Genomic DNA, 22,671 nt, shown 5'->3' on the forward strand with positions numbered 1-22,671 from the left:
AAGTTATCAGCATGCATTTTAAAGAGCAACCAGTACTGGACGTTTTTTAATCGAGAAATCATTGCTGCACTGACCTCTGTGGACTAACAGGCATAAAGGCTACTGCTTATACTCTTTGGACTACACCCAACATCTTAGGCGGGTGTGGTCTGCCATGATTATGACCACAACCACCTGTGATGTGACAGTGTCCTTCAGTGCACTGTGAGGTGCTGTCCAACCTCTCAGTGGTAGCACAGTTGGGACACTGTTAGACTTTACTGCAGGGGGCAGCTGTTTGTTCATGTAAGACTGCACTGATTTATATTCAGTGTGTGTGTATGGAAAAGCACGGTGTCTTTACCTTTGGTGGTGTTCAGATGCAGGCAGTGTTTCTGCCTGACCTTTTGTGACCTTAGTGAGTTCATGGTAAACTGGCCCTCAGTTCTGTTTGGTTGTGATGCTGACTGGGGAAACAAAACTTGAGGTTTCATCGAGCCAGTGTGCTCTCATCCAGAATGAAAAGGTTGATTTTACTCAAACCACGATCTGTTTAAATAGTTTTGGTGTACTAAACATTTAAACATGGCTAAATTTGCTTTAAAAATGCAGTGACATCAAATCTATTTTGTGTGATCTGATTTTGGACTGATCCATGATCACATTATATTCAGCTCAAGATAATTGCCGATGTCTGCAATCATACACAGTAACATCACCATAAAAGTCAGGGGTCAGTCAGGGGACACCATGCAACTGTCAGACATGCTGTAAACAGACTTGCAGGTGAGACATAAAGTAAAATCATTACCTGTTGTTAATTATTATCTGTTGTCAATCACAGTTTACAAGTTTCAAATTTGCATGTTCATACTTACCATATTTAAGCACAGTGAGGAGTGGCCAGCAACATTTCAGGTATGTAATTGTTCAGCTTTACATCAAAATAAAGTTTAAGGTTCTTACACATCAGTGGCGAATTTCATGCACACTAATGTGCGTGTTTGAGTTAAATCTATCGATCTATTTATCAAAGTAGTGTTCAGACAATATTTTAACTCACACACAGCTTCAAGTAGGGTGTCAGCAGCACCATAAACTCCTCCAACTGTGCCAGGGACATCCTGAAGTACGTCTGGAAGCTTCTTCCGCTCTGAGCAGTTAAACTCTAAATTCTTTTCTTTAACAAAATCTGTGCAAGGTCATCATTGCTTTATGTGGAATCCATTTTCTTCTAGCGGCGCGTTTCATAACCTGAAGTTGTATATTCACTTTGCATTAGATGTGATTATCTGTGGTGCATTTAATTTGCCTGATGCTTGAGGGTAAAATGTTGGTGGGATAGTGCTATGTACATGTCTAATGTGGTACCAAACCGCTTATTTCCACATCCAGACTTGGAGCAGCTGCATGCTGCTGGTGGAAAGCAGGTTAATGAGAGAGGTGACACTAAGCCAAAACTGTAAAACTGGAGGTAGTGAAACTAAATCCGTTAACTAAAAAAACCTAAAAAGCTCTGCTGACCTGAAGGGATCAGCAGAATATGTGGCAATTTTCCGTGGATTCATCACTATGAGCGACACCTTTCATACACAGTCATTTGATCAGTGGGCTGTGCTGTTTTGGTTTTTCCATGTGGAAGGGGACACTATCCAACTCTTCCTGGGCTGTGAAGATGGAAATAATGATGGTGGAGTTTCTGGTGACGTGCTGCCACTGTAACACAGAAAGCCATTGAAGCACCAGAGCTGGTGGTTGGGACACAAAGTCAAGGAATGGTGAACACAGCGGAATTTTACCAGATTTACCACTAACACAGAAAAGGGCCGTCAGTGGGAACACACTGCACTTTAGTTTTTTTTACCAAGCTGTTTTTACTGTGGATATACTGTGTGCGTGTATGTGGACTGCTGTGCTGTGTGTTAAAGGTACTGTCTGTGTGTTAAATGTGTCTGCATTTGAAATGAGTGGAAACATGTCACAAGTCACCCAGCAGCAGACTCATAAAACAAGAACCAATGAGGGACATATGTCCCATTGTCATCTGATTCTGCTGGTCTGCTGAGCTTTTAAAAGGTACTCAGTCTGACCTGTGTCCAACAGCTTTAAAACTCCCTCTGGAAAAGTTATAGCCCCTTTTCTAGAAGGTTTATTTAGAGCTACTGATACAGCTCTGTCTTCTTCTCTTACTCCAAAACAGCACTTCACCCAACAATATTTTCCACACAGCAAGGAGGGTACAACCTAATTGTTACTCCTGAGACTACTCAAGACTACGTCACAGTGTGCTGGGGTTTGGTTTGCTAAAACCCTCAGGTACACCTACTGTATTTATCTGAACAAAATGGAAAGTTAATCTAGTCACGTAACTGTAGTTAACCACTAACATGCTGTCTGGCTGGGAACATTGGAATGGTAAACCTGAACCAGAAGAAACGTCTTCACCAAAGCAGTGGACTGTTGTAATCTGTTCTGTGCAGATTTTGGTGGTGATGTTATTTACTTACTGCAGCTTCTTTTCCTTGGATCCTCTCCTGTCAAGAAATTGTGCATTTTGTTCACTTGTCCTGAGCTTTATTTTTAGTCTCCACTGACTAAATGAATGATTCTGTCTCATCTTACCTTCATCACAATAGATTTGTGTTAACAGAAAACTTCTTCTTCTGTCCTTTTTGATTGTTTCCTTGTTGTGATAGGCCGTTATATGAGCAGAATCTTCCTTATGTTTTAGTGTAAGGAAAGGTGAACAAATGGAAGAAAATGACAGTGGAGACAGTTTATATATTTGGTTGACATTTCAGAATCAAACAGAAATACATTATTAATCTCTTGTGGGAAATCTAATTTTGATTCATTCAGTTCATTTAAAAAATGAAAAGGTAATATTGCAAAGAAATGGATATTGACTATATCATTTTTGAAACCTTTCTGCCATGCAGTATTTACATTAACAGCAGTTTCAGTGTAAGAATGCCTGTCATAATGTAGAGCTTTTAATGCCCATATGGTCTCATATTGTGGTTTAGTGTTTCCACTACTCATAGATCAATATTAAAGAGAATTTTAATGCTACCCAGATGCCTTCTTACCACAGCTCCATCTATCACTATCCTCTTTCGCCTTCTCAGTCATTGCATGTCAGTATAAATGAAGCTGAAACCAAGTATGTCCTTTGTAATTCCAAATTACACTTGCTGCTGAAAAGCCTCCATCTCCAGACTGTCACTTTGTAAGCCACAGAAACACCATGCTTTCTCACAGTTGCAGCTGTGATCTGATTCCATTATCATCTACTGAGCTTGGTCATTGGTTTGCTTTGCCTGTTGGTGTATCCTTTTCCACAGTTCCTGTATCCAGAAGCCTTTCCTTTTTATATCTGCAGGAGACATCCTCTCCCTGGAGGAGCGTGTCCTTGTTTTTGTCTTCTAGAAAAAAAAGTTAAAAAAAAGCCTAATATACAAAAATACAATGTCTTAGCAAGTCCTTGTTTCCTTTTTTTGTGGGTGAGTGACCTTGCAGATACTGGATGGAATGTCCTGATCTGGTAGCACTGTGGATAAGTTACTTTTCTCTGTAATGATCGGGAAATGGACCCAAACACAAACACATAGACCCGGGGTAGGTGGAAAGAAAGAATGTATTTATTACAATATAGAATACAAAGTCACTCTCCAATGAAGGAACAAGGGATATGAGCATGACGACAGGACAATGGTTGAGCTGAACAAATACCAAAAACACAAAACCCCTGGTGGAATAGGCAGGCAAAATTACCAATATAGACTGCTGCAATTACAGCAGGGCGAAGCAAAACTGACAGGCAAAAACAGGACATAAATTCTACAAAAGTACCTTAGCATGTTCCTGGACATGAATTAACATGGTAAATCCTGACACTCTGGACATTAGGCAGAGGGATTAAGAGCAGGCTTCACTTGTCAAGAGGCAGACAATGTGGCAATGACGGACTGGCAGCAGGGCGTTGATGGAAAACAGGTGTGCAAGTGCTGAGGAGTCAGTTCAGACAGAGGAGGGGGTGTGGTACCTGAAACAAAGGGGTCACATATGATGAGAAGATCCATCTATACCCACTTATTCCTATTTAGGGTCACGGGGATCTCCTTTAGCCTATCCCAGCTCTCTTTGAGTGAAAGGCACCCTGGACATGTGTCGTGGAAATTTAGTTTATGAGAGTTGCTAATTCTCAAGAACAAACACAAGTGTGATGAATCATCTCAGTTTAATTCATGCGGCATGGAGAGAAGGCATCTACAGCGTTCTGTCTTCTCCCCTCAATTTCAGGGCTATATAGCTGAGGAAAGGGGTGGACTCATCTTGAAAAGACCCCAAATGTTTTTACAGGTGTCCTCTATCTTCAGGCATCTAATGGCACTAAAACAATGTTGGCAGTTATTTACAGGCATCTAAAACACTAAAACCCTCATACCATGCATTCTTTAGCCCAACACTTTTAAGTGACCCTTTGACCACCTGTTACAATTCTACTATGACAAAAGTACTACTAACACATAAAGAAGTAAGACCTAAACTTTACTTTATAACTCCATCCATACATCCATCCATCCATCCATTATCTATACCTTCTTATTCCTGTTTAGGGTCACAGAGATCTGCTGGAGCCTATCCCAGCTCTCTCTGGGTGAAAGGCAGGGGTACACCCTGGACAGGTCACCAGTCCATCACAGGGCCACATAGAGACAAACAACCTCACACACTCACACTCACTGCTATGGGCAAGTTAGAGTCACCAATCAACCTGACATACATGTTTTTGGACTGTGGGAGGAAACCAGAGTACCTGGAGAAAACCCACACAAGCACAGGGAGAACATGCAAACTCCATGCAGAAAGGTGCCTGACGAGTTTCGAACCAGGAACCTTCTTGCTGTGAGGCAACAGTACCAACCACCATCCACAGTGCTGTCCATGATAAGAGGATGATAGGCAGTAAAATAGAAACCAAGAAAATAGAAACCAAGACAAATATTGACAATCTTGCTGTAAAACAGAAAAATTTAATTTGTTGATTTTTGAGGTCAGATTAAACATCAGGACAAAGCGAAACCTCTGAAAATATTGTGAACATTAATGCTAATTCTAACCCACAAAGCTGAAACAAGTGTTTCAGCATTAAACCCAGATCTTACTGCTTAGTCTTAAAACTTTTGGATACTTAAGCACCAAAACTAAATCACAGCCTTAAAAGTAGCTACTGCCTATAGTCATTGGATTGTTTTGTAGATAAAGGTCATTGATCTCTCATTGATATATTTAAAAGGAAAACTATAACCACTGTGCCACAACATAACCAATAAATAGTGGTAATATATTAACACATTTACTGGGGACTGCAGTTATTGCAGTGCATCATCCCAGAAACTTTCCTTAGAACTGTCTAAAACAATGATGAATAAACACATTGTTATTTGTTTCTATACTATCTCTGTGAAAGTATAGTTAATGTAAATTTGTGTTAAATACATACTATATGGCCAATGTGACTCACAAGCACATGCATGTGAATTATTTTTCACTTAAACAAATTATTTTTTTGTTCAGACCTATAGCTGATGAGTGACTCTTGTAGCCATGGGAGTCATGAAAAGCTGTGGTCGTAAATGTTTGGATATGGAACTGTCCTTGGTGTGTTTGTCTGCTTTCAGCATGCAGCAGCTTTACTGATAATGCTTTATCAGCTTTACTGATAATGCTTTTTACTGATAGTGCTGTCTTTTTGTTTTAGGTGCTCTCCTGTTTTTTACCCTTCCTTCCAGGTTCCTTCACATCCTTTCACCAGATCTCTCCCTTTGTTATTTGTCATCTTCCTTCTTTCAAAACGTTTCACATTTCTAAATTTTCTAAATTGTAACATGTTTTTTTTTTAACCAGAAATAGGTAGGAAATTACAAAAACAAGAAATTGGAAGACACTTATTTTCCTTGGTTCTCAGGAGGATATTACATTTTCTATGACTTCTGCTACCCAGTCTGTTCAGCCTTACAGTTAACTGATTATTTGTAAAGGTGATGTACAATATCCAGTGAATGACCAAAATAAAGGTCATCCAGAGCTGAGTTGGTCACTGATGGACTGTCAAGCAAGTCTCTCCAAATCATCTGAGCAGTTTGTAAATAAAATGGAACTGCTGGCTGTCTGGAGGCCAAACAATCAATCTGAGCTTCAATGATGGTCTGCAGTGACGTACATGTGCTGTTTAGTTAATGGGCCAGTGCATATGACACTTCTGGTGTGAGATAGCAGAGCTTGAATTCACAAGTGATGAAGTGAAGTCTGGTTTGTAAAAGCTTGTCATTAATACCATTTTTAATACAACAACATTATATAAAAAGCACCTAACAAGAATTGAGAGCTGTCAAACAATGAGAGGTTGTAAACAAGTCTGGACATCAAAAGCCTGGCATTAATGCACTGTGTACACTGTGTGCAGTGTAAAATGCAACAGTGTCAACACAGTTTTTACACCTTAATAACAAGGAAGGATGTGTGGGACTAAAGAAAGACAGCTCCATCTACAAATGTTTTCAATTTCTTTCATTGAAAAGAAACTAGAATCTTTCTTCCCTCCATCTTGACTGAATGACTTTTTGTTTGGCACCTCTTTTTCAACCAGTCTGTGTGAATAGTCTGTGGACTTTCTGTAGCAAGAGTCCATCTATCACGTCAGAGAAGCAAAAGCTGCAGGAGACAAAGGCTGCACGCAGAAAAAGAAACCCTGTGTCCTTTGACCTGTGTTGATGCCACTTTTGTCTTCTCTCAGGGTCACGGTGTGTTAAGTGCCATGAGCATCATGAAGTGCCAGTGGAGAGTGTTGTTGAGAACTGGAAACTGCAGGTTGTGTGGCATGACCTGTTGCCTCCTCACTCAGCAGCCATAGTTACGTACAGCATATAGTCCAAATGAGCAGTTTTACTTGGTGCTCATTACAATCCAGCCAGGTGACTGATAATTAACAAGCAGGACTTTATATACGGCAGAGCTTGAAATGACATGGTCTGCACTTGGATGCTAAGTGGGGCTGTGCCTGGTTAGTATTTGGATGGGAAACCATCTTTCAAGTTGGTTTTCCCATAGTGGGAAACCAACTTGAAAGACCAGGGGACACTATCCTCTGATACTAGGGTTGTGTCAGGAAGGGCATCTGGTGTGAAGCTTGTACCAAATCAACAATGTGAATCAGTTGATGTGGTGACTCTGAATGGGAATAAAGGGGAAGAAGAAGAGCTTGAAATGATAAGAGTAATTGTATAATTTTCACAGACGTGGTTAATCATCCTTATATTCATAGAGACATCTAGGCTTAAATCTGCAGATATTTCTATTACCAATGTGTGATTGTACTTGGAAGCTGCAGTATTTTGTTTTGAAGATGGTTGTATACCATCATATACCATTCTCACCAAAAGAAAGTAGATTTATTCAGCTTTCACGGAGCTATTAGTGGGTAATTTTCACTGGCAGGATGAGCTTCACAACACCACAGAGCAGATACTGCTGTAATTTCCCTCAAAACATGATCTTTTATTCTCTTTGATGTGGCTACACGAGGAATTTTGTTTCTGACTGGCCTATTATTTTTGAGGGTGCCTTCTCTAATCTGTAGCTTATGGTACCACTAAATGACTTAATGTGGAAACAGCTTAATGAGAGGCATAATGTAAAATATTCTCACATCAAAGACACAATAGCCTTTAACAACAAAGCTGAATTCATCTTTTCTTCAGGGATTAATAGAGTTTAACTTATCCTAACCAAAATATATGACTGAGTGTGTTTTTTCAGACCAGTTACTGCATTGAAAATGTAGTGGTTTGAAAATCTATAGGCATCAAATGAATTGATGCAGGTCACATGATCACAATTTGGGTCCAGTATAAAGTTGGTTGATGACTGTAACATAAAAAGATATCAGGTACAAAATATGACAACTAGATATATATTTTTTGCCAGGCTGCATACCCAACATCAGAACTGAATTCTGGGAAGACTGCTTTCAAAGTGATTCAAACTAATGTGGCATGAGTGCTTTATGATTGCTTAATAAACACTGTGCAGTCATCATGTTTCCTACATATCTACGGTATAATTCTATCCTCCAGTGTCATTATTTCCTTTTGAAGCAGTGGAGCTCCGAGCACTTAGTTCATAAAACACACCAACTCAGTCGTTAGACTGAGTTTTACACTGGGTGAATTCTCTGAAAGCACAATATTACATTTATAAAAGCTATTAAAACCTCTACTTGGGCAGCACCACAGTCTCTCCACTGATATACAGTCCTGGTATTAACTTCTACTGCAATGGTCATTTTTCACCACACTGCCACCTTAAGGTGCTCTATCTCAGTGAATAATGCTTTTCATGTGCTACAGTACATGTGTCTCCATGCTGTTGTTGCCACATGCCTGTAGTTGCATATACTATATAAGATGTGTGGTCTTACTCTATCGCCTGAATATTGTATTATTGTATTATATCTTTTTTGATGCTGCAGACATCTTTCATTTGACAGCTATAGCTTCAGGGAACCACCACAGACTTTTGTGCCTCCAGTAGAAGCTGTGTGACATCCGATCAATGTCTTTCAGCAATGCCATTTGCGTCAACATTGGTGTGGCCTGAAGACTATAAGGTTATGTGGTGGTGAAGAGAGAGAGTGGTGACCAGTCCTCAGTAGCAAGGCGCTGTTACCCTGTCAGCAGCCGTTTGCCGTATTTGCTGATCTTATTCTCTAGTTGTTTTTAAAACTAGCCATCTTATTTGTCTTTTCTCTTCCAGGTAAGTTGACAGCGCTGTCCAGACCAAATGCTACACTCTAGGTAACATCACCTTTCTTTTTGTCTTAATGTCTCCTAAACCTTTAGACCCCTTGTTTTAGAATTTTGTTGGATGCTGTGCTCATTCCCAGTTGATGGCAGATGAATAGGGCGTATTTGGATAGGATACTCTTGCACTTCATTGTTGGGTTTGATCTTTACATGGTCTTACATGGCTCAGTTTTATTGGCCCTGGTTAAACCTCTGAGTGACTGGAAATTGCATGTGGTGTTAAGTGTTCTGGGTGTGAAGACTGAACAGACCAGAGTCCTGACGGATCTGATTATGTCTTCATGCTGCTGTAGAAGCCATAAACATGTAAACAGTGGATGGTCATAGGTGTCTTTGCTATTAAGGTGGTGATGTAGTAATTTTAGCTGTGCTATTGTGGTTTAAGTTTTTCAGTTTTTTTGACAGACTGCAGTCAGAATTTCAGCGTTGTTCATCCTAGGTTGTGATTATCGTCTTGATGCAGCCGTGTTTTTTATGGTTAGGACAGACTTCTTGTCTGTTGAGTTATTGAGTTAATGTGTCTGGAGAGACTCCAGTGGCAGCAGACTGGCCTATCAGATGCAGAATTTTACTCTGTTAGGAAACAGACACACCAAGGACTTCAGATACATCTTAATGTTACCAGTAGCAACCTGACTCAGACTGTGTGGACTGAGACTGTCTGCCATAGTAAACGATCATTGAGGCCTCAATGATCCTCTAAAAAGGAACGTAATTAAAAAAACAGAGGTGAGTGCAGTACAGCAGGGAAGCATATGCAAATATAGAAACCACTGTAGATAATGCACAATACTGATATACTGAATCTGCACTAAGCTAATATAGGCTGATATATTGACCAGATTGTGGCTCAACCTGGAATTACAGCAGATGTGCAACAGATTCGTCATATTACGATTGTTCTGTGGTTTTCACAGTCTATCAGACAGCTCAGACAGTAAGGAGCTGACAGCGTGGCTTTGATTTATCTGTGTCAGTTCAGTCGATGATTCACTGCACTCACTTCAGCACTATTAGTGTATCTGCAGAATGAGTAGAATTCTAGTGAGATGAACATGATGGCCGATTAACCTACTGACCACACTATAACACTTGACCAGTGTTATAGATTCAGCTCATCGTTTGGCTGTGAAGCTGCTGGATGTACAGTAACACTGCTTGAATTCTGCTGCTTTTTTACCATGGAGCAGTAGAGCAGTGACGTAACAGGACCATGAAAAGAAACTGTTTACCTCAGGTCTATGTAGAACCCTCCTCTCTGTAATGGAAATGAATTGTGACTGAGTGCTGCTTGCCCTTTGTTAAAATAAATCAGTGAATCGTGAACAACCAGTGCAGCCGCACAGCTGACTGAGTGAGTGTACGTCATATAAAGCTTGAGTAAAGCTGTTCAGCAGATACGTGCATTTTTTATGAAGCTGTCCTCAGAGAGCCATCATATGTTTGTATGTGTACTTTTGGAGTATCCATAATTAATTTCATAATGAATACCCTGCTGATTTGTTAACTGCAGGGGGTGTTACTGACACAGGATACTGTACAGCTCATGTCAATGCTGGTAATAAAACTTTATCGGTGAGTAATCCAGATTGTATTACTACTATTATACTTACATATTTAACAGTCTGTTTAACACAGTAGCTGATTCATTTATCTTCTCAATCTGCTGCCTCTCAAGGTTTCATAAATAATTCAAACAGGCTGGAAAGGTTAATGTGACATTATGGCTCTGCTTTCTAATGAAACTTTCAAGAACTTTCACAGTGATGACAAGAGATGCTAGGCTAATGCATTAATCATCATGGTAGTCAAGTTAACAACCAGGTTTGCCACTTTAGCCTGCGATTTCAGTGGTAAACTGTAGAGTGGTACACTGACATTGTTTTATAAACTCAGTGGTCCTATAATAGAAGCCCCAGCTAATAGCAGGTCTGATGTTTCTGGTTGAATTCCTGCACAAGTCAGAGGTGACAGGAGTGTCTCTGTCTGTCTGAACTGTAAGACTGTGCTGTAACCAAACAGTCCTGATTCCTACTGCTCACTTTTCTCTCAGGCTCAAATGTCAACTGAGTTATTTTTGACAGGCACAGTAAATAGCTCTCCTGCTGTCTGCCCCTCCTCTCTCTGTGAACATTAGTATGTCATGTATGCTACTGCCTAGAATAATGTGGTAGCCTACAGTCACAATAGGTGTAAGTTGTGTGGAGAAGGTCATGGGAGGAACAGGACACAACACTGCTGTGCTAATTCAGTTATCTTACTGAACACAGTATGAACACTGCCCTGTAGTGGATTCATGTTTACTGAGTCATTTTATTATATTTAAGAGATGCTAATTTTTTAACTGTGATTCTGTTCAATAACAAAGCTCTTTAAATGGCTACTCAAAAGCAAATTATGGCTGTGTAATGTTACAGAGCTTCCTCAAAGGGGCGCCATTCACCAGCTGAAAGTAGATCAGACGTTAGAGATCCTGGGATTGGAATAGTAAAATATGATTGGGATGAAAAAATGCACTGATTTGAATTATATTTTCATTTTAATTTTAATTTATATTTAGTGGGAATAGGTGAACAACATTCCCAACATGGATTTTTTTTTACTTCACAACGCCTAAAAATACAGATCACAAATGTCAAAAATAGCAACAAACAAGACACCTTTTCTAAAAGTTTGCACACATGTTGGATTGTTGCTTAGCTGCTTTGCTTTCCAGTGTTTTCACTTGGTGCTGTTCATGTGTCTGCACGCTTATGTATTTCCACAGGGAGTAAATAATTTTTAGAACAGCTCCTGTGAATCAACTTAAAGCAGGTCAGCAACACCATGCAACACCCATAATTAAGTTTACTTTAAAACTAAAATAAATTTCCTGATTGTTTCTGTATTTAGAGCTTCCTCAGTGCTGTACTGCAAATGACTATGACTTTAAACACATAGATTTGTATTATAAATACTGAAATATTCCGCTGTGTAGATAGATGTTCAGTGCTTGGCAACAGATTTGTGATATTGTGCTTGGCTGTGACATGCAGTGACGACATCTTATTTTGTGTTATTTGTATTTTCTTTCTAAGGTGCACACTAAATAAGTGCAACATCCAGAGCTCAGCTGAATTTCAGATGCATACCATCTCCCTCACTCTCGTCCAGTGGTTTCTGTGTTTGTCTATTGTCACTTGTCATCTGCAGTGAGGCTCTATAGATACATGAGACCTTAAGGTACCTAAAACTGAGGTAGGTTTTTGGCCTATAAACATCACCATATTTTCTTCTCTTCAAAGTGAGTCAAATGCAAATGTACAGTAGTCTGGCCAATTTTAGCCACTATTCTGATTTGTTTCAATAATATGTCTTTATTCATATATAATTTACTGTAGCTGCCTAAGAATAATTGTGATTGGTGTGATTGGTGAAAGATGGTCAATAACACATTGTGTCTGCCAGATACATTTCTGATAGTAGCAATTTCATATTAAGAGAAAAGAGAAAATTCTATATTTACATCAGACAAGGAATCATCTCTGGTGAATGATGCAGTTACTGTTGTGGTCACCACATCAGCCCTCCTCCATTCCCTTCGTCTCCATTGGTATTTTCCTCACCAGCGTTCCCCTCTGCACTGTTGCCCTGACAACAGACAGACACCAAGGTGAGGGTTTCCTTGGAGACAGGACATATGAGGATTCCCAGCCTCTCCGGTGTGACTGCACCACCTGTGAATGTAAAATCTGATTTCAGCAATAAATATAAAACTAGGACCCTTTCTCTTTTGTCCTCAGCTTTTGGACAAACTGAGACTTTCTTTGCATTGTCCAAGCACAAAGTGCAGACAGATTTTTTGGCTTACTGAATATGTGCAGTGACCCATTATTGTGTGGCAGATTGTGGATTTTGATGTGAGGATGTAGAGGATGGGGAGGCAGCAGGGATTAAGAAAACAATCTCCTGCTGTATTCCTTCACACATGAACATATCACAGGCCAGAAGCTGTCCGCTGACCTGTCAGAATAATCACTAGATTGCCCCTTAAACCAGCAAATTTACAGACGTGGTTTGTAAATGTTAACTAAACACTGTAATTGTTGTCATTTCTGTGTTTAGTGGCCTGTAACAAAGACCAGCAGCTGAACTACAGTGTGTGTGGAAATTATTGATAAATGAAAATCATTACATTTATGGTTGCACATTTTGCACATTTTTCTCAGTAATTTATCAATCAGTAATGATTGATAAGAGGAAAATAACTTCCTAAATGTTTCCCTGAAAACGCTATACGCTTTGATACAGTACTAATTATATGAAGTCGATAGAGTGTTCACTTCAGTGAAGAAATTTCAATTAATAAGCATGGCCTTCTCACAGCGTAGAAGGTTAGCTGAACATGCAACAGTATCTAAGATTTCATGCCTAACATATAAGTCAACATGAAATACTTCTTTTCCATCCATCCATCCATCCATCCATTATCTATACCTGCGTATTCCTTAACCAGGGTCACAGGGATCTACTGGAGCACTTCTGTTTCATAATAATGAAATTATTTAGAAAATGCAGACACATTATATACAGCAGCTTAAGCCACAGTTTTGCTGTTCATGTTTCCATGCACACTCAGCTAACCAGGTCACCACTGGTTTCCTGGACTGGACTGAGTTGTTCTGCTGTGTAAATGAGGACACTCATTGCAAATATCACAATATGAAAACATGATTCTACTGTATAATCACATAGAAGATGTGTGAGTAGTAAACTGAAGGTAAAATATAATGACCAGAACTAATTAAAATGACCTCTTTAATTCAGTATTCCCTGTCTCAGCAGCAGTAAGATACCAGAGCAGTACATGGTGACATTTATTAGGATTATTTGGTGTTCTCTGTAAAACCACTGATTGACACTGATTGTCTAGAACCATGCTGTACAGCTAAAAGGCATTAGACTGTATTAAATTTAACTCAGCATGCATGAAACAGCTACATATCATCACTGGCTCTTATTTCAAACAGGTGCGGCTATACCGTACTTACCCTGTATACCACTAGGTACTTAGATGAGAGGGAATTAAAAACGGTTGGAGTACCTTCAGGGAATACCTTTTTCCATTCAGTTCCCTTTTACCTTGTGCCTCTATTCTTCCTTCCCTATTTACAATTTCATCCTCTCCTTTCCCTGCTTTTGTTCTTTTGTCTTCCCCTTCTTCCTCTTCATTGGTTGCTTCTTTCTTTTTCCTCTCTTCATCCTCCTCTAACATCAGGCCTGTTTGATCTTCAGCACTGAAAGCCAGCACCCATCATAAGCATCTCTATGGTTGCTATGGTTATTCACTTAGATACAATTACTATAGCAACGCTGTTTCTGAGGGCCGGGGAGGAAGTGGCTCAGCAGGAGTCCAGACAGAGACACACAAAGCACACTCACTGAATAGACCCAGATAGAACAGTTCAGTGTTGGTGTACCAGTGAGGACTTTCCAATGAATACAGGTTTTTTACAGATTCAGTTCATATCAGCAGTTTGATGTCCACAGCCAGCACATCAGTGTGGGTTTACTTCTGTACAATGTCTCTGATTTTAAGTGACTTATGTCCAATCATGAGCAGAGTTGTCCTTACTTTTTCCATAATTGGAAATGCAGATGTGCTTTCTTTTCAGATGTTGTGTTTTGTACCTCAGGGCTTTTCCAGGTTTCTGTAAAGTGTAGTCTGTGAATGTCTGATTGGAAATTATTAAAGATTACATAGAGAAGCTGTACAAGATGTGTATCAGAGAAGTAGGCGTCATTTTATATTTTGTAAACTTTTACTTTAAGTCCCACACAAGATTTCATTAATGAGGACATGGGGAGTCACCCTGCTCACCTATGGTTCTTTAGAAATGTTGCTTGTCTTTTTTTGGGCTTGTTCTGAAGTTGACTTTAGGAGGAAATGTTTTATTTACCTACTATAATTATCAGGAAACAAACAGAGCCAGACTGTCCTGAAAGCACCATTTGAGTGCATCACCGTGTTTTGTGTGGTTATCTGCCTTCCTTCCTTATTTTAAGAAGTGGTTCTCCATCAGACTCAAACTATAAATACAATAGATTTGGGGTCCCTTTACTTATAGTATCAGAACTCAAATGGACATAGTTGTATGTTGATTTATATACCCCTCTTAAGTGTGGCTTAATGTGCCAGAGGTTGTTTGCTCAGGGTTGGTGTAGTTGCTGCATAGGGGGAGAAAAGTCTGAGTGCATGTAGTAGTGCAACCTCAGCTTAGGTTTTCAGATGCATGCCTTTGAGAAAAGCATCTGATTGTCACACAATGCTGACTGCAAATTTTTCACTGTATTGCTTGGATTGCTATATGCTTGCACTTGTACACAACACTAATGGATTTAAACCAAACTTGATAAAAATGTGCTCTTGGTGTGGTGGATCTGAAGAGTCTGACTGATCTGAATGTAAGGGGGAGGGGGCATGTTATCCGTGCTTGTTCCAATCCTACATTAACAATATACAGTTTTACAAGGCCAAAACTGCTGAATGGGTGTATACTGTGTATTTTAATGTTGTGTGAACAGAGCACATTATTAGGAACAAACATAGCTATATAAGCCCAGAATGACTTAGTGATTAGTTTGTCACCATTGTCTTCATTTTCTCTGAGATGGATCAATATCTGAGCCAGCGTCAGCAGTCACGCTGGCAGATCAGCAAGATGAGAGGCTGGACCAGATGCAGCATTGTCACACCCTGTTCAGCATGTTACCCCAATCAATCATCATTGCTTTTTTTAGCCTGTCCAGGTCAACAGCAGCTTTCAATAGCATCATTAGCCTACAGCTGATTGTGTTATACAGTTTTATACTATATACCACTAGTAGTGAGTTGTGGTTCTCTGGCCAAAACACTGTAGTATCTGTTTAAACAGAAGTAGAATTTGGTAACCAGAGTTGGACTACAGTAGTGTAGACATACAGTATGAATTACATTGCTTTACATTTATTAGTTTTTTGTAGTACTATCAAATGTTTTTTATATTAACAATAAATCAAAATAGCATTTAAAATGTGATGGCTGTAGTGATATAATACGACTCCAGTGGTTCCACAGTACATGGTAAATGAGGGAAGATCAGAATATAATCATAAGCAGCCTAAAGTGTAAAATATACTTGAATATAATTTATTGAACAAGTCACTGATAGTGAACTAATGGACTATGCTGTGGTGCACAACAAAAACACAGAACCATTCTTTGGTGCTGCCCTTTTTTGGATTTTTTGTGACGCTGCTACTCACTTCATGTAGAACCGCGACTGAAGTGCACATAGCCAGTTTTGTTGTGGAGAAGACAGTACAGGAAGCATGGAGTGGATTCACTGTGCAGCCTTCACAGGATTAGATGGCTTCAGAATCCAGGATGTGGCAGGAGGGAAACAGTTAATTCTTAAGAACTGTTAACTAAGAATTTTCATCTGTGCACAAATTTTCATGAAGTGGCCAAACCATAACAAATCTATCTATTTTCCCCATTTTGACCTTGATGCCCACATCCATTCGCCCAACCTCTCCACCCTCTCATAAAATATGTAGAGAGCCCGGCGCTCTGCCAGATGCCCCCCTCCCCCTCTGTGAGGCAGACAGCCAGCTGACAGGGCATGTGGCACAATGAGGTGCCTTGGGACATAACTTCAGTAACATAACCTGAGGTCATGGTGCTTTGGGTCTGTCATCTCTATCAATACATAACATACTGTATACATACCCTGATGTTAGTTTGTACCCCCCAATGAACAGTAAGAAGATCCCAAATGATACAGCAGAACCATTCTTCATCCTTGTCAAACCCTGAGGCTGCATTACCCACAATGCATCTCATCCCCCAACAATTTGATGTTTCTGACGTTCGGACACACATTGAATGCCAGCAGCAGCTAATTTCACCTAATTTAAACCTGTAGCCTTCAGACCTGCCTGACACTGACTCATGCAATCACTTGGCGACTCCCATTAGGCACAGTTTCAAAAGGCTCAGACAACTTTTGTCACATATGCAACACAAGTAGACATACTTTGACATGGAAAGTAGTGCTTTGCAGCCATGCTTCTGTGTAGTTGCTCAGGGTGTTCCTTTGTCTTCATGGTGCAGGTTGTTTAACTGTAAATACACACATAAATGTACACATGCAAACTCAAATCGTGCAACCTTATAGTAGCACCATCCTAAAGACACATTACCTCCACACACTTACATTTTATATTTTACATAGACACCATTCTACTTTCTGCATTACAAAAAGCAACCCTTACATAAAGTATGAAATTAAGTAAAGTTCGAGTATATTTCTGAAGTATATATTATGTAGTAAGAAAGCTGGGATAGGCTGCAGCAGATCCCCGTGACCCTGGCCTTCAGGAAAAAGCGGGTATAGAAAATGGATGGATGGATGGATATTATGTAATAAATATACTAATATCAAAGTACTAGTAGTACATTTTTGTGTACTATTTCAAGATTTCTTGGGACTAAGTTGGCTTTTTACTCTATAAAAGTGTACTTAGAATTATACTTTAGGTGTGAGACTAGTACACTTTGAGTACATAAATAGTTTACATCAAAATTTAATTTTGCATTGCAACTCTACTGTGAACTGATCTTATTAATAATTATATGCTTTACTTACATCCTGCTTGTTAGTGTCAGTACAGGCCAAGTATTCTTGGCTATACTTTTGTTTAGTATATCTCTCAATAGTACATACACAGTAAACTGAAAGTAAACTATCCTATTTCAGATGTATATTTATAACACACTTGAATAAGCGTAAGGTAGTTTTGGTAATGTGCAAGACTGAATTAAGCAGAACTGTCCAATATGTGTTTAGCTTCTAGTGACACAGATCTGTGTGGAAGGACAGACTTACCAGGGCCCCTTATAATTTATTGCTCAGGGGGATTGTTCCCATTTGCTCTCTGGGTAATCTGCACTTGAGTATAAACATGGTCTTTCCTGAAATTAATCACCTAAATATTCAGGGTGTTATTGAAAGAGAAGAAAATAATTCACATATGGAAATAGATTTCTTCTCCCCTCAAATCTAGCAGCCTTTAATGGTACAGATATATTTTAAAATATTTCTAAATCAAAATTTAATTGTGATACTACCAGAAAAAAATGCTCCAGTTCTTGTTTTATATTTTCTTTTTGTCTTTTCTGTTCTACATGACTTTTCCATGTTGTTGTCTCTCGGCCCATCAGTTGAGATTTGTCTCCAGCTCTTGTTAAAGTGTGACACACATGCCCACAATAGCATCTCTCAAAGTCAAAGTTCTTACAACTCTGAGCCGTTTGCTACTAAATCACTTTGATTGCACTGGGAAGCCTTTATGTGTATGTGTGATGGGAGGCGTTATGCGGCAATGTGGAATGTGGGAGCTCTTTTCTCTTGGTTCTTGGTGTGCATGTGTGTGTGACGCAGGTTTTTCCTCCCAACCCATCACAGTCAGGCATCCTAATAGAAGTGGTGTCAGGTCAGTGTCACTGGGGATGGTTTGTGTGTTCTGAGTTTGTCTGGGAAACACTTTGAAAAGCCTTTTTCTTCTTTGGGTCATAAAGTGAAGACTTTTGATTTCTTCTTTGTGTTTTAATTTAATAGGAGAACAGAGAATTTCTTTGTTTTGGCTTTAGTGCTCAGTTCCCAGGCACACACACATAAACACACACACACACACACACACACACACACACACATACAGTTGACATACACTTTAGTTGGTTAAACTCAGTCTCAGCATTCACACATCCAGATTATTAGACAATCACTGTGTATGTGTATGTACACACTGTTTGTACACACACTTTCACTTTGTTGTATGCATGGTTGACCTTTGAAAAAAATGCACCCACCTTATAGGTAATCACTACAGCTTCTGTACTTTACAGCACACTGTACTACAACATAACCATAAAGCATAATACACATCAAGCGTCCTGTGTATGGAAATGGAGGGTTGGGACTGGGGGTCTAAGGTTGAAATCCTGCAGCTGGAAAAAGTTATTGCATTCTTTGTCAGCTAATATCTTTACCTGTCAAATATATAAAACATGTAAAGCTTAAAGGGGCCTTAACTAAGAGTTTGCACATTGTCTGATGAATGCAGTGAGAATGCAGTGTCTGTCAGCTACAGTATGCTAGCCTCTTCCATGACTACTACCTGCTACTACTGTTATTACATCTCTACACTGTGTATACTCTGGAAATTATTTTACTGCATCAGATCTCTTCTCTGTCAAAATGAAAGGTGTGGAAGCCATTTATGGATGTACAGAAACAAGGAGAAAGGAAAGTAAGATGATACCTGCACGACTTTAAAAATGTACATTAGTTTAGTATTGAGGCTGATTTTTTTTCCTTTAATCCTACTGAAAATGTCATTTGACTGTTATTGTGATGCTGGTGTGCTACAGTACAGTCTTGTTCTGTTGGCAAGCATGAGCCAGAGGAGAGTATAATTGCTGTCTCAATAGAAAATAATTGCATTGCTTGCACAAACATATTGCTGTTGTTAAATTTTAATGACTGTTGCTAAGCTGTGTTTGCAGTAAAAACCTCTTAAATCTTTTTGTGGTGTTGAAGAAATTGCACATAAATGTCTAAGTCAAGATTACATTTAGTACATATAGAGTTGGACATGCCAGGAAAACTTCCAGAGGGAATGCTGGACTGACAGGTCCAGCTCCTAGTCCATTCTGGTCCTCAGGATACTTCAGCTGGGGAAACAACATAGTTCCAACCTGTAAGGGACAGTCCACCGTTTTAGTATCATGATCTCAGACTAGGTGGAATTGATTCTTATCCCCAGAAGATGAATGTTGATGCTTTTTAATTATCTCTCTGCCACCACCATCGTCAAGTCTAAATTCCCACTGACGAACTATTTTGGATAGTCACAAGACACACTCTTCTGATTTGTTCACTGTGTCTTATAAGACACTGTATCTTATAAAAGCTTTGGAATTTGCTGAGCATGTTATTTTTGTCCTGTGATGGACTGGTGACCTGTCCAGAGTGTACCCCTGCCTTTTCACCCAAAGAGAGCTGGGATAGGCTCCAGCAGATCCCTGTGACCCTAAATAGGAATAACGGTATAGATAATGGATGGATGGATGGATGGATAATATAAATTGATTGGCTCCTTAGCTGGTCAGCTCCATTCATGTCTCTGTGAAGATAAATTCTATATTAAAGAGTGTGACAGTGCACAGTTAGAGGGAAGGGGCGAGTCCCACCCTCACTGTTTCCCCAGGAAGATGTAAATGTTAAGTCTGGTGCACAGATAAGCAGATAAGTTTGGTGTTAGAGCTGCAACCAACAGTTTTATTATTATTTTGAACTTTTCTGTCATTTGGTCTTTAAAATATCAGAAAATGATAATGACCATCACATTCCCAAAAGTCTCCCCCATTGTCACAGTGTAGGTGATGGATAAATGGATCTACAGTGGTGACTGACAGGAACCACAAAATTAGTGTTGATTCTCTGGGGATTATGCATACCCGTAACCAGTTTCATTGGTTTGTGTTCAGTAATTAGCGGGGACACACATTTTTTGTGCAGAAGAAAGGTCAGAAGGTCACTAAAATCCTTATGAGTCATAATATTAGGACCATAAATGCCCTCAGAAAAATCTGTTGGGAGAAGTTTAAATATCTTAATATATCAGGTTAATTCAAAGTATAAAAGGGAGTAAATAAAAACAGAAAGTTTTATCTTCCAGGACCAGCAATGGTCTCAGTAATGTAGCTAAAATCATTAGGAATCATCTCTGTTTAAACCATTAATATACACAGCAAATTTAATGGATATATGGTTGGTGTTGAAATATCTTAAAGATTCGGGTCACCTACTGTATATTATTTATTATCCTTTAAGGGAACAACAGCAGACTGGTTTGGACAATCCCAACATTAAAGGTCAGGGGAGAACTTCTGGGAATCATCAATATTCAAAACAAACAAAACAAAATTCAGAGATCCTTCAACAGAAGAGCAGAAGGCTGCACTGTATCCTGTGTTATAGATCCTCCAGGTAGCCTCCTCTGTCCTTTCTCCTCACTCCTCAGGGCAGAAATAAGAGTTTCGAGACATTCTTCACTGAGGACTAAGGAGCTAGTGGCGGTAAAATTAGGTAATTGAGATTCAGCGCTAATTGGGGTCTTTTAGGGGGTGGGTCTGCAGTGGGGGAGACATAAAGTCCTGACCACAGCCCTGCTCCATTTAGAGTTGAATTCCACCACAGACTGAGACACAGTGTCTGTCAGCCCCTTATAGTCACCTTCACTCACCTGACACACTCATGTACACACACGTGGAGCTGTCAGAGCAGCTGACAGGAGCAGGTGTTTGTCTGTGTGTGTGTGTGTGTGTGTGTGTGCGTGTGTGTGTGCGTGTGTGGGACTGTTGTGGAGAGTGTAACATGCCATCTAAGAGGCATTGGGGTGGAATGTGAAGGGCATGAGTGCTAACAGAAAAGTGTCCCAGGATGACAGACAAAAATATATTAACCACAATACCCACAGCCTCTGTCTCATTGTTAACATTTCATATTTTGGTGTATGTGTGAGCAAATGAAAACAGAAGCTTCCATTTTTCTTCAACATTAATGGGATGCTGCTCCAGCCTGCTGTGACTGAGAGCATATAGCCAGGGGCCATCATTAAGATACAGGCAATCAATGCTTTTTCAAAGGGGGGTTCATAAAGCTGCCTGTGTGTGTGTGTGTACGTGTGTGTGTTATGCAGGAGGGAGGCGGGGTGTGGGTATGCTTGGATTTAAGACCTGGCTGCCTTCAGACAACAAAGACTGACAGGGTGGTGTGGATTTGCAAAGTGAGTCTGGGTGTGTAATCCTCAGTGGATGGAAGTTTATTGACTGAATCTATAGAGCAGGAAGCCTAACATGGTGGCTTCTGTTTCACAGCTGAGTAAAGAAACATGTAACATGAGGCTCTGCTTTTGTCACCTCACATGTGCAGTTATTTAAATCCAGTCATCAGTGAATTAATCACTGTGGAGCTCAAAAATGTTCAGAATTAAGTTAAAAAAAAACACTTGACATTATGAAATAACTATTTAAATAAATATACACCACTTTATAATATTAAATATTATTAAAATATTAAATTAAATATGATTTCATCATGCTTGTTTTCACAATGTCCTGTTTATTTCATAATACTGTTTTTCAGCAAAATGACTTTGTCAGTCAGGATGTCTAAGATACAGCAAATATAGTTGCTGTATTGCCCAGCACTATTTGGAAGAGAATGGTGACAGAAGGTCTAAAGTCATTTTGTTTTGTATTTGCTTACTCATGTTAGCTGACAATGGTGAATACCCAGCACTATCCAGCAGCAAACTGGTCCCACCCTCCTGACTTTGATTGCATAATTTCATAAATATGACATAGAACGTTATAATAAATGCAAAGATCTGCTGCATTATTTACAATTTCAATGTCATATTATAAAATTGTGTACATTTATTGAAATAAGTTATTTCATGATGTGCCATGAACATTTTGGAGCACCATAAAACACCAAACTTGGTTTCTGCTATCAATTTTTACATTTGGACTTTTAATGTACGCTCTCTTGTCTTTATAATGATTTTAAATTGATTATAGGTCCATTTTTATTTAATGTAAGTAGTTTTTCAAAGCCAAGTGCCAACATTCTGGTTCCAATTTTTGCTTATTTTTTAATTTGTTGTACATTATTGTAAAGTTAATATTGGTCAGACAAAACAAACTATTTGAAGATGTAACATGGAGTTATGAGAA

The 22,671-nt window shown here is 39.3% G+C and overlaps 1 protein-coding gene across 1 annotated transcript in view; it reads left to right on the plus strand.

The window, feature by feature from the left end:
• The window catches only part of ank2b (ankyrin 2b, neuronal), a 161,845-nt gene that overhangs the window by 20,073 nt on the left and 119,101 nt on the right, over positions 1-22,671 (plus strand). The window lies entirely within an intron of this gene.

This window comes from Mastacembelus armatus, chromosome 18 (assembly GCF_900324485.2).
Source record: "Mastacembelus armatus chromosome 18, fMasArm1.2, whole genome shotgun sequence".
Taxonomy (NCBI): domain Eukaryota; kingdom Metazoa; phylum Chordata; class Actinopteri; order Synbranchiformes; family Mastacembelidae; genus Mastacembelus; species Mastacembelus armatus.